Source organism: Galeopterus variegatus, unplaced genomic scaffold (genome assembly GCF_000696425.1).
Source record: "Galeopterus variegatus unplaced genomic scaffold, G_variegatus-3.0.2 Scaffold140, whole genome shotgun sequence".
In the NCBI taxonomy this organism is placed as follows: domain Eukaryota; kingdom Metazoa; phylum Chordata; class Mammalia; order Dermoptera; family Cynocephalidae; genus Galeopterus; species Galeopterus variegatus.
In genome coordinates, this window is record NW_007726251.1 from 147,142 (window position 1) to 157,164 (window position 10,023).

The window sequence follows — 10,023 nt, forward strand, 5'->3', positions numbered from 1 at the left end:
GCCTTTTGCCTGTTGCCCATTTTCAGTACCTAGTGTCTGGTTTTTCCTGGAAGAGTCCCAGGTCCTCAGTGAGACATAGATATGTTGCTGAACAGGACAGACTCAGCAAGGCTTGGCTTTCCGATGCTCTAATTTTCTCAGTTCCTTTTTCACTAAGGTAAGCTGTTCTTATCCCTTTTCTCTCTTCTGTTAATCTAAAAGCTTGATTTATTAGGGTTAAAAAAAAACCTTAGGACCGAGCCCGTGGTGTACTCGGGAGAGTGCCGCGCTGGGAGCGCAGCAGCGCTCCCGCCACGGGTTCAGATCCTATATAGGGATGACCGGTGCGCTCACAGCGCTCACTGGCTGAGCGCGGTGCGGCCGGTCTCAAAAAGGACAAAAAAAAAACCTTAATAATCTAGGTGGATTTAACTAAGGCAAATTAGAGTAGTAATGAGACAGAAGGGAGCCCTGGGAGTGACTTGATCTCAGCAAGACTAAGAGGCTGGAGGAGCCACACAGGAAAGACAGCTCGCCTGTTTTTTCCTGTTTCAAAGGTTACAGTGGAAAAAGCAATGCAAATCTAGTTTCTTAGCCTGGGTTGTAGGATGTTATTGATTTTCCTTTTGATCTCCAAATTTGAACCCTCATAGAGATGGGATTAATTCAGTTAGTTTTATTGGTAAGACAGACGTCTTACTAAGATAAAATGGTATAGTAGATGGCAAGTGAAATTGAGTAGTTGTCAGGAAAGCTAAATTGTAGCAACAGTTCCAGCACTTAGCTGTGTGACCTTGAATAAGTCACTCAACTGTGCCTCGGTTAACCTTCCTGAGCCCCAATTTTCTCATATGTAGGGAGGTTTGACCAAGAATCCTTGTGTTACCTACCAGCTCTGCAATGCTATATTTTCTAAAACCAGAAACTAATCTCATAGAGAAGTTGGATAAACACCAAGCAACACTACCCCATGGACAAGATTTTTGGTAAGGAAAACAAGCATTAACCAAAGGAAAGGAAAGGAAAACAAAGCAAAACTGGAACTTCTCAGAAGAAAACAATACAAATAGCCAGTAAACATGTAAAAAGATGCTAACTTCAGTAGTAGTTATAGAAATGTAAATCAAAGCAGTGAGATGTAAATTTGTACCCATCCATTTGACAAAGTTAACAAAATTATAATCTCTTGACTCCTCTCTTTAACTCACATTCTACTTCTAATCCCACCAGAAATGTTGTTGGCTGTACCTTTAAAGTATTCAGAATCTTGGGGCTGGCCCGTGGCTCACTCTGGAGAGTGTGGTGCTGATAACACCAGGGCCACGGGTTCAGATCCCATATAGGGATGGCCGGTTCGCTCACTTGGGAGAGCGTGGTGCTGACAACACCAAGTCAAGGGTTAAGATCACCTTACCAGTCATCTTGAAGGAAGGGAGGGAGGGAGGGGGGGAGAGAGAGAAGTATCCAGAATCCAGCCTCTTCACCCTCTTCGCTTCACTGTCACAGGCCTGGCCCAAACCGCTGTCCTCTCAGACTATTGAAGCGGCATCCTACAAATCACTACCCCATGTGGCCCCCCATTTCCTTTGGCCTTCTCACCCTCGGTGCCAGCCACACTTGCTCTAACTCTGAACCTGCCAAGCACATTCCTGTCTCATGGCCTGTGCACTGGGCTCTTTTGCCAGAGATTTGTACACTCTCACTTCCTTCAGGTCTTTGCTCAAATACCACCTCTGTGAGGCCCCCTTTTACTACCTTATTTACAATTACACTCCCTCTGGCATTCCCAATTTTCCTTACCATGTTCTGTTTTTTCATAGCATGTATGACATAATATTCTACATGATTTACTAAATAAGGAAATAGTACTTTTAAAGAAAATGTAGATATTTTCCCACCACTAGACTGTGGTAGGTGACGGACAGGCATTGTTTCTGCCCTCAGGTCCTATGGTGACTGGGGAAGACACCTTTTTTTTTTTTTTTTTTTAAAGGGAGCCTTTCCTTACCATCTCCAGGTTAAATGCCCCTCTGCTGCACCTTGTACTTGGCCCATCACAGCATACTTTATGGTAACTGCCTGCTCCCAAAGGTGTCTTCCCCATTAGGGCTGTCCCATGGCTCACTTGGGAGCGTGCGGTGCTGATAACCCCAAGGCTGTGGGTTCGGATCCCTATATAGGGATGGACTGTCAGCTCCCTTGGGAGAGCGTGGTGCTAACAACACCAAGTCAAGGGTTAAGATCCCCTTACCGGTCATCTTTTAGAAAAAAAAAAAAAAAGATGACCGGTAAGGGGATCTTAACCCTTGACTTGGTGTTGTTAGCACCACGCTCTCCCAAGGGAGCTGACAGTCCATCCCTATATAGGGATCCGAACCCACAGCCTTGGGGTTATCAGCACCGCACGCTCCCAAGTGAGCCATGGGACAGCCCTAATGGGGAAGACACCTTTGGGAGCAGGCAGTTACCATAAAGTATGCTGTGATGGGCCAAGTACAAGGTGCAGCAGAGGGGCATTTAACCTGGAGATGGTAAGGAAAGGCTCCCTGTATGAAGTGACATAGAGCTGACAAAGAATGAGCTTGAGTTAGCTTCACTGCCCTCCTGTTTGGCTAAAGGCCATTTGTTATCTCCTCTATTGTTTCATTGGTCTTGTGAGAATAAAAGCATCTGGAAACCTTTCAGGACCTTTTTAACCTTAATAGTGCATGATTCTATTTGACTCACAGTGAGAGAATAATTTATTTTGTTCATAGCCCTTAGCACTATCTGATGTTATATCTTTTTGTTTACTCTTTATTATCCGTGTCCTTCAAAGAATAAACTCCCTAAAGACAGACTTTTTTCTGTCTTGTTCAGGGCTCTTTCCCTGACACCTGGAATAGTGCTTGGCACATAGCAGCTGCTCAACAAAACACTGTTGAGTGATTGAAGAAAATGTTCTTTGTCATACTCTGAATGTGACATCATATCTCATAGAAGTCCTTTGCAAGTAATTGTCTGTGGAAGGCTAGCAGCATTATTTTGTATTTGCATGTATCCAATCAGCCTTTTTCAGAGGGATTCACTGCTTATCCTGAGTGGGAATGTGGCTAGAAAAGGCACTTCTAGCATCACCAGCCAAACCTTATCCAAGTACTCCTCATGCCTTAGTCAGGAATCATTGCACTATGAGACACAGACCTATTAAACTACAAAAAACAATGAGGGCAGGAAGTGCAGCCAAGCCTCTTTGGGAACAAGAATCAGGAAAGACATTAGGACCCACAGCAGCTGCCATATCCCCCTCTCTCCCACTCCTCCTCGCTCTGTAGTCTTAGCTTCCTTCCATCTGTCTGATTCCTTCTTATTGTGACCCTCTTCATAAATTTTACTTGCACAGGACTGTCCCCAGATGGTACCTTCAGTCTCTGACATTCCAGGTTGGTTGCATACAGATAACTCAAATCCAAATTGCTGGAAGAGAGTTAGCTTGGCATTCTTTGCATCGATGATCTACCCCTAGAACGGTCACCTATGGCCAGGGAGGCAGGGACACTTGATGATACATAGTCCTTAACTCTTCAAAACCAGATGAAGGACAATGGATGGATGGAAAGGAAGTGATTAGTGGAAGAAATTATTGGCAACTCCATTGACATTCATCGTACAAAGTTCCCTTCTAGAGTGAAGTGCTGGAGGGTATTAACCCCAGATCACTGGACCAGGAGAGGATAGAAGTGGAGCCTGTCTGTGGCTCTCTCCCACCCCCTTCATCAGAGGCTACTCCCAGGCCCTCCCCCAAACAAAATCCACCAGTGCCCCAGCATAATCCCTCCTCACCACCTCTTGAGCTTTGTTGAAAGGCTGGAGATGAGGGTGAGGCATCTGGTGTCCCCACAGTCCCATTGCTTTGGAGACCAGAGGCAATTGAGGTGCTTTCAGCCAGAAAAATATAATTTAGGGGTTTGGCATCTGGCTGGCAGCAGAGCTGTGTTGCCATGGCAATGCCTCGCTTCATTTAACAGCAGCATATTCCTGAGTTTGGTCACATCCACACTCAGGCACATACAGCACCCTGTCAGCGGCCCCACAGTGCACACACATACCTCTGGCAGAAATCCCTCTGCAGGATGCAAAGCCCATTCCCTGCACCATCCTCCCCATCACAGGCACCCACAGTGCCTTATATCCTTTCCTGTGACAACTCGGCCAATCACATAGACTCCAAACAACACCCCTAGATAGCACAGAGCACTCCAGGGAATTTCAAGTCTTATGTGAGTGCAGACGCTCTTCAACAAGCCCACTTAGAAAGCTGCTAGGGTCCATATGCTTTTCCAAAGACCCTAACATACAGCCATATCTCCATGTTCCTTTATAAATCTCCTTTGTACATCATCTCCAACCCTTCACTAATGCCCAAGAGGACAGTAAAGAGAGAGAGGAGCAGTGTTAACCAGCCAAACCTTATCCAAGTACTGGTGCACGAATGTTGCTGTTTTCTTGAGAGGAGGGTTAGCCTCTGAGGGTTGGGGATAAAACCCTGCAGTAATTACCCAGAAGCACCTACTGATATTCTGTTTCTGCCCCTCCCTTCACCCAGGCAGTGGTAGACAGGATGGTTGAGAGCAGTGAGACATGAAGGCACAGGATATTCACTGCATTACTATTTACAGTAGTAAAAAATTGGAAATTGCCTAAATGTTCATTAACAAGGAATAGGTAAATAAATAGTGGTGCACCTGTATGACATACTCAATGGAAGTTCGAGAGTTATATATGCATTCACATGAAAATACGTCAGTTTGTAAAGTATGCTCCCACTTAAACGTTTTTTAACTTTATGTAGTATATGCACATGGATATTTATAATAGGTAGAAAAAGGTCTGAGGAAAGTGGGATCAAGAGAGGGGTGACGGAGACTGTTTCAGTTACCCTTTATTGCATAACAAACCACCCTAAAACTTAATGGCTGAAAACAACAATAACCTATTGTTTTTCCTGATTCTGTGAGTGGGCTAGGTAGCGACTCTGCTGGGCTCCCGGGGCTCCCTGCTAGAGCTGCATTCCACTGGCGCTGGCTGTCAGCCAGGCTGCTCAGTCCTCCGCGTGGCCCCTTGTTCTCCAGTGGGCTAGAGTGGCTTCTGTGGTGTCCCAGGGCAGCATACCAAGACCTTGAAAGTAGAAGCAGCAGGACTTTTAAAGGCCAAGGCTCTGGAATTCAACAGCATCCTGTCTGTCACATTCTATTGGTCAAAGCAAGTCAAAAGTCAGCGCAGTTTCAAGGCACAAAGAAATAGACTCTACCTCTTGATGATATGAATGGCAGCTACATTGCATCATATGTATTGGCATGGGAAGAATTTGTAGCAATTAAACAAACAACCATGGGTAGCTTTCACTTTTTACTCTATGAAATTCTGTACATTGTGTTCACATATTGCTTGTGTAAATTTAAAGAAAAAAATAAATGAAAGGTTGACTCTAAGAGATACAAGGTAAGAATGACAAGGATTTTGTTGACACATAATTCAGACAGAAAAATCAAAGATGACCTCAAGGTTACTAGTCTACTCTGGAATACTAAATTATATTGAGCTTTTTTTTAAAAAAATCAAATATGAGGAAATGTAGATTGGAATATCCAAGGATAGAGATGTGACAACATTAACTAGTGATTCAGTGAGCAAGAAACATGAATCTTAAAGAGCAAAGGAAGAAAGTAGAGCTATTTCACCGGATTCCCATTTTCTAAGAAATAAATGTAATCAGCCTTTGAAATAGCTATACATATGAAACAGATGTCTATATTATCACTGAGCTATCAAAATGGATGACAGGATTTTTCATTCTCTGCTGGTTCTCTGTCACTGCTCACTGGACGTTAAGTAAATTCTAGAACCACATTCCCACTCATAAAATGAAATGATCCTCCCTGATAAGGTCTTTGTAGAAAAAAAAAGTGATTTCACATCATACAAAATTCCTGCAAAGATGGTTTGGTCCATCAGTATATGTGATTTAACAAAACAATATCCTCAAAGGCATGGAAAAAGAGGGCCAGCAAAATAGAAAATAAAATCTCATTCTCAAAATGGCAAATTGGGGGCCGGCCCGTGGCTCACTCAGGAGACTGCGGTGCTGATCACACCAAGGCCCCAGGTTCGGATCCCATGTAGGGATGGCCGGTTGGCTCAGTGGGTGAGCGTGGTGCTGACAACACCAAGTCAAGGGTTAAGATCCCCTTACCGTCATCTTTAAAAAAAAAATCAAAATGGCAAATTGGATGCATCGTGATTCCCAGCATGTCCTCAGTGAGGGCTTGGTCTGTGTGGAGCACTGTGGAAAACACCAAGTTAACAGAGTTCCCAGGACACACAGGGAGTGGCAGAAGAATAAGATTATGAGAAAGATGCTGGAGATGGAGAAGTTGCCTGGGGCACTAGTCCCATAGGGAACATAGATGCCATGTGCCTGGGTTAGGACCACAGGTGTAAGGGAGGAATATGAGGAACGAAACTTCCTCCTCTCTCCTGATGTTTCCTTCCTGTGAAGGAAGCTTAATTAGGGAATTTCTGGAACTCTCTCTGCCCCATTGCTCCCTCCTACCCTGGTAGGTGTAGGGGAGGAGCCATGACTTACTCACTGTTAATTTTAGGAAGAGTACACGGGCATCCTTGGCTCCCATCCACACCTTGTCTCTCTTGGACATGAGCCCACTTGCCAAGTAGAAGTTCTCCCTTCTTCATGCTTTTACTCTGCAAGCATGAAGAGGTGTGTTCTCATCCTAGTAGTTTTGGGACTGTGTGGGTAAGTCTACCTAAATTCTGGGGCCGAGTATTAGCAGGCTGAATTGGCTTAAGACCTAAGGTCGGGGGCCGGCCCGTGGCTCACTCGGGAGAATGTGGTGCTGATAACACAAAGGCCGCGGGTTCAGATCCCATATAGGGATGGCCGGTTAGCTCACTGGGTGAGCGTGGTGCTGACAACACCAAGTCAAGGGTTAAGATCCCCTTACCGGTCATCTTTTTTTTTTTTTAAAAAAAAGAAGACCTAAGGCCACATCCTGCGATCTGGCCTCTTATCAGTAATGAAAGTGATATTTCACTTTCCATATTTACTTTTTGTCTTATTTCTCGACTGCGAAACCCAAGAAGGAAACGACAGTGCTGTGTATCGGGAGCCCTCTTGAAGCCTGTATTATCTATGTCTCGCTGCATGGCAAATTAGTGACTTAAAACGACAAACATTTATGATCTCACCAGTTTCTCACGAAGCAGATTTCCTGGGTGGTTTTTGAGGGTCAGGGTCTCTCATAAGTTGCAGTGAGGAGCATTGGCTTCCAACCAGGCTGTTGGCAGAAGGGCCTCTCCAGAGGGTCCCCTGAGCATCCTCATGACCTGGCAGCCATCTTCCCCTGAGCAATGGTGCGAGTGAAAAAGAGGAGGAAGTCACAATACCTTTCATGACCTCGTTTCTAAAGTTGCACACGGTCACTGTCGCTGAGTCCAACCCAGGAGGAGAATTCAGCTCCACTTCTTCTGGAGGGTGTCAGAGAACTTGTGCATCTTTCTTAAAACCACTGAGCCCTCAGGAAAAGTGACTCAGCTCTCATACAAGAAGCCAGTCAGGAGTTGGAGAAAGAGAAGTCATTTCACTCAGAGAGCTCTTATTGAAAACCCACTAATTGCTAGGCTTTGTGCCGGCTGTTAAGTGAAAAGGCAGAATACTCTTAAGATCCTTTTGCTCAAGATTTGAGTGAAAGAGGATGCATCGTGGGTCCCATACATTGGAGGATGCTCCCTGCTATACCAGCTCAAGGGAAGTGCCCACCCAGAGCCCTTGACCCGCTTCTACGTTATAATCCAGCAAGTCCGCTCAGCCTGCTGTAAGAGGCTGATGTGAGCCGGATTAGGCTGCCTCAGTTGTGCCCTTTCTCGACCACCCAAGAATCTGTAGCCTCAATAGCAGGCGAGTCTGGTGCCACTACTGAGCCCATGCCGCCCTCTAGTGGCCAGTCAGGGGTCAACAGCCAGAGGTTCCTGCTGCTCTCCCAAATGGACACCTCTTCCAGGATCTACTTTCCAAAACACATATCTGATCCTGTTGTTCTTTGCTTACCTCAAAAACAAAGAGTAAAACCCACCAAGCTTCCCGTTCCCGCGTGCCTTTGAGGAAAAGATAAAGCCCAAGTTCCTTAGTCTGGTTTATGATATACCAGGTGTCATGCCAGAGGCCCTTCTCAATTTTAAGCCAACACACATACACACATGCTGCCACCTTTCCTCCTCCATAAAGACTCATGTCATGGCTTCTTTGTGACTTTTACTAGCCCCCATGGGAGAACTCACAGCTTCTCACTGGGTTCCCCTAAGGGCTTTTTTTACAGAACAATCTCTAACATTTATTTAGCTCTTAATGTCAGTCCCTGTGCTGAAGGCTCGATGGGTATTATCTCATTTAATCCTTTCGATAATCCTAAAAAACAGGTGCTATTACTATCATCCCCATTTTACAGATGAGGAAACTGAGAGGAGAGGGGTTAAATCATGTGACCAAGGTGGCACAGACAGCAAGTGCAAGAGCAGTGTGGTGCCCAAGTGCCCTCTCGACCTCTAGCCACCTCCTCAACCACAGCTCTTAGCACCGGCATCCTTGTTTCCTGCTTGCCTGAGAGCTCCTCCAGAGAGGCCTGTTCACCTTGCCTCTGAATCCCCAGCATGAAACTACACGAAAACCCCTGTGCTTGGTGCTGGTAGGTACATGATGTATTTCGTGAACTGAATGCCTCATACAATTTTTCCCCAAGTCCTTTAGGTCTGAACACTGATTCCTTTTTGGGGGGCTGGGAGAGTGCAGCTGGCTGGTACAGGGATCCAAATACTTGACCTTGGTGTTACCAACATCATGCTGTAACCGATTAAGCCAACCAGTCAGTCCTTGAACTCTGATTCTAAATCCCCCATCTAAGGCTAAAAATCTTATCTCCCCTGCCACAGAGCCAGTAAGACACATTTAACAAGCGAGGGCAAAAGCTGTGGACATAGCTCACAGTAAAAAGAACACTATCTAAAAGTAAGAAACAGGGTGTAAGTTTGGGCTGGTTGCCGAAACAATGGATCTTCAATTCCCCCATCTCTACGCTAATTCACCCCCAACTGGCCAGGATTATTAGAGTTTGCGCTGACGCACCCGGCTGCGTCCTCATGGCCCGGGTGTGCTCCAGTCTGACCCAGGCCCACGTCCTGCTGTCCTCCCCCGCCTCCCGTCCTTCTCTTTCATTTTTCCCTGCCTTTCTGCCTTCCTTCTTTTCTCTCTTTTCTCTAATTTAGGCAATGTGCATTAAATAAACAATTTTTTGTCCACCTGGAATGCTCAAGTAGTTAGACTAAGCATTCATTTCTTCCTTTTTTTCTTCAAAATGGAAATATAGGATCTCTTTTTTCTTCCTGGTTATGAAAGTAATGCGGTCTTGTAAAAATCCAAACACATAAATATTTAAAGTAGAAAATGAGAGTTGCCAGTCTGATCCCACTACAGACGATAACCACTGTTTTCAGTCTGGTTCATAGCATTCCATATTTGGGTGTGTGCATGCGTGCGTTTGTCATTCCACTTTAATCTGAGTCATAAATAAAGATGTCTCTCTCCCATGGTGATTTTGTTGCAGCAGTCCCAGGTTGAAATAATACTGCCACAAGGTCTCGGTCAAGAGCTACCCAGATTCATTCCAACAGAATTTTCTAACTTCAGTTGGGGAGGAAGAAGAATAGGGGATATTGGAATTTTCAGTTCCAGAAGATTCCTGAGGTCCTTATGCCAATTGATTATAAGAGATCTATGTATAGAATGGCCTTTACTAAACCACAGAAAAGTCTTTTCACACCATTTCCTCAGAACAAGGCTTCTACTTATTCATATTTACCAAAACTAAGGGAGGCCATCAGCATGATACTTTCCCCCAAAACAGTGAAATGCCACCACTCTCAAGTAATTTTTTAGCTTCCCTTTAGGACAAAGCAGAGGATGGCAGAGTACTGGGGTGGGGGGACAGCGGGGGC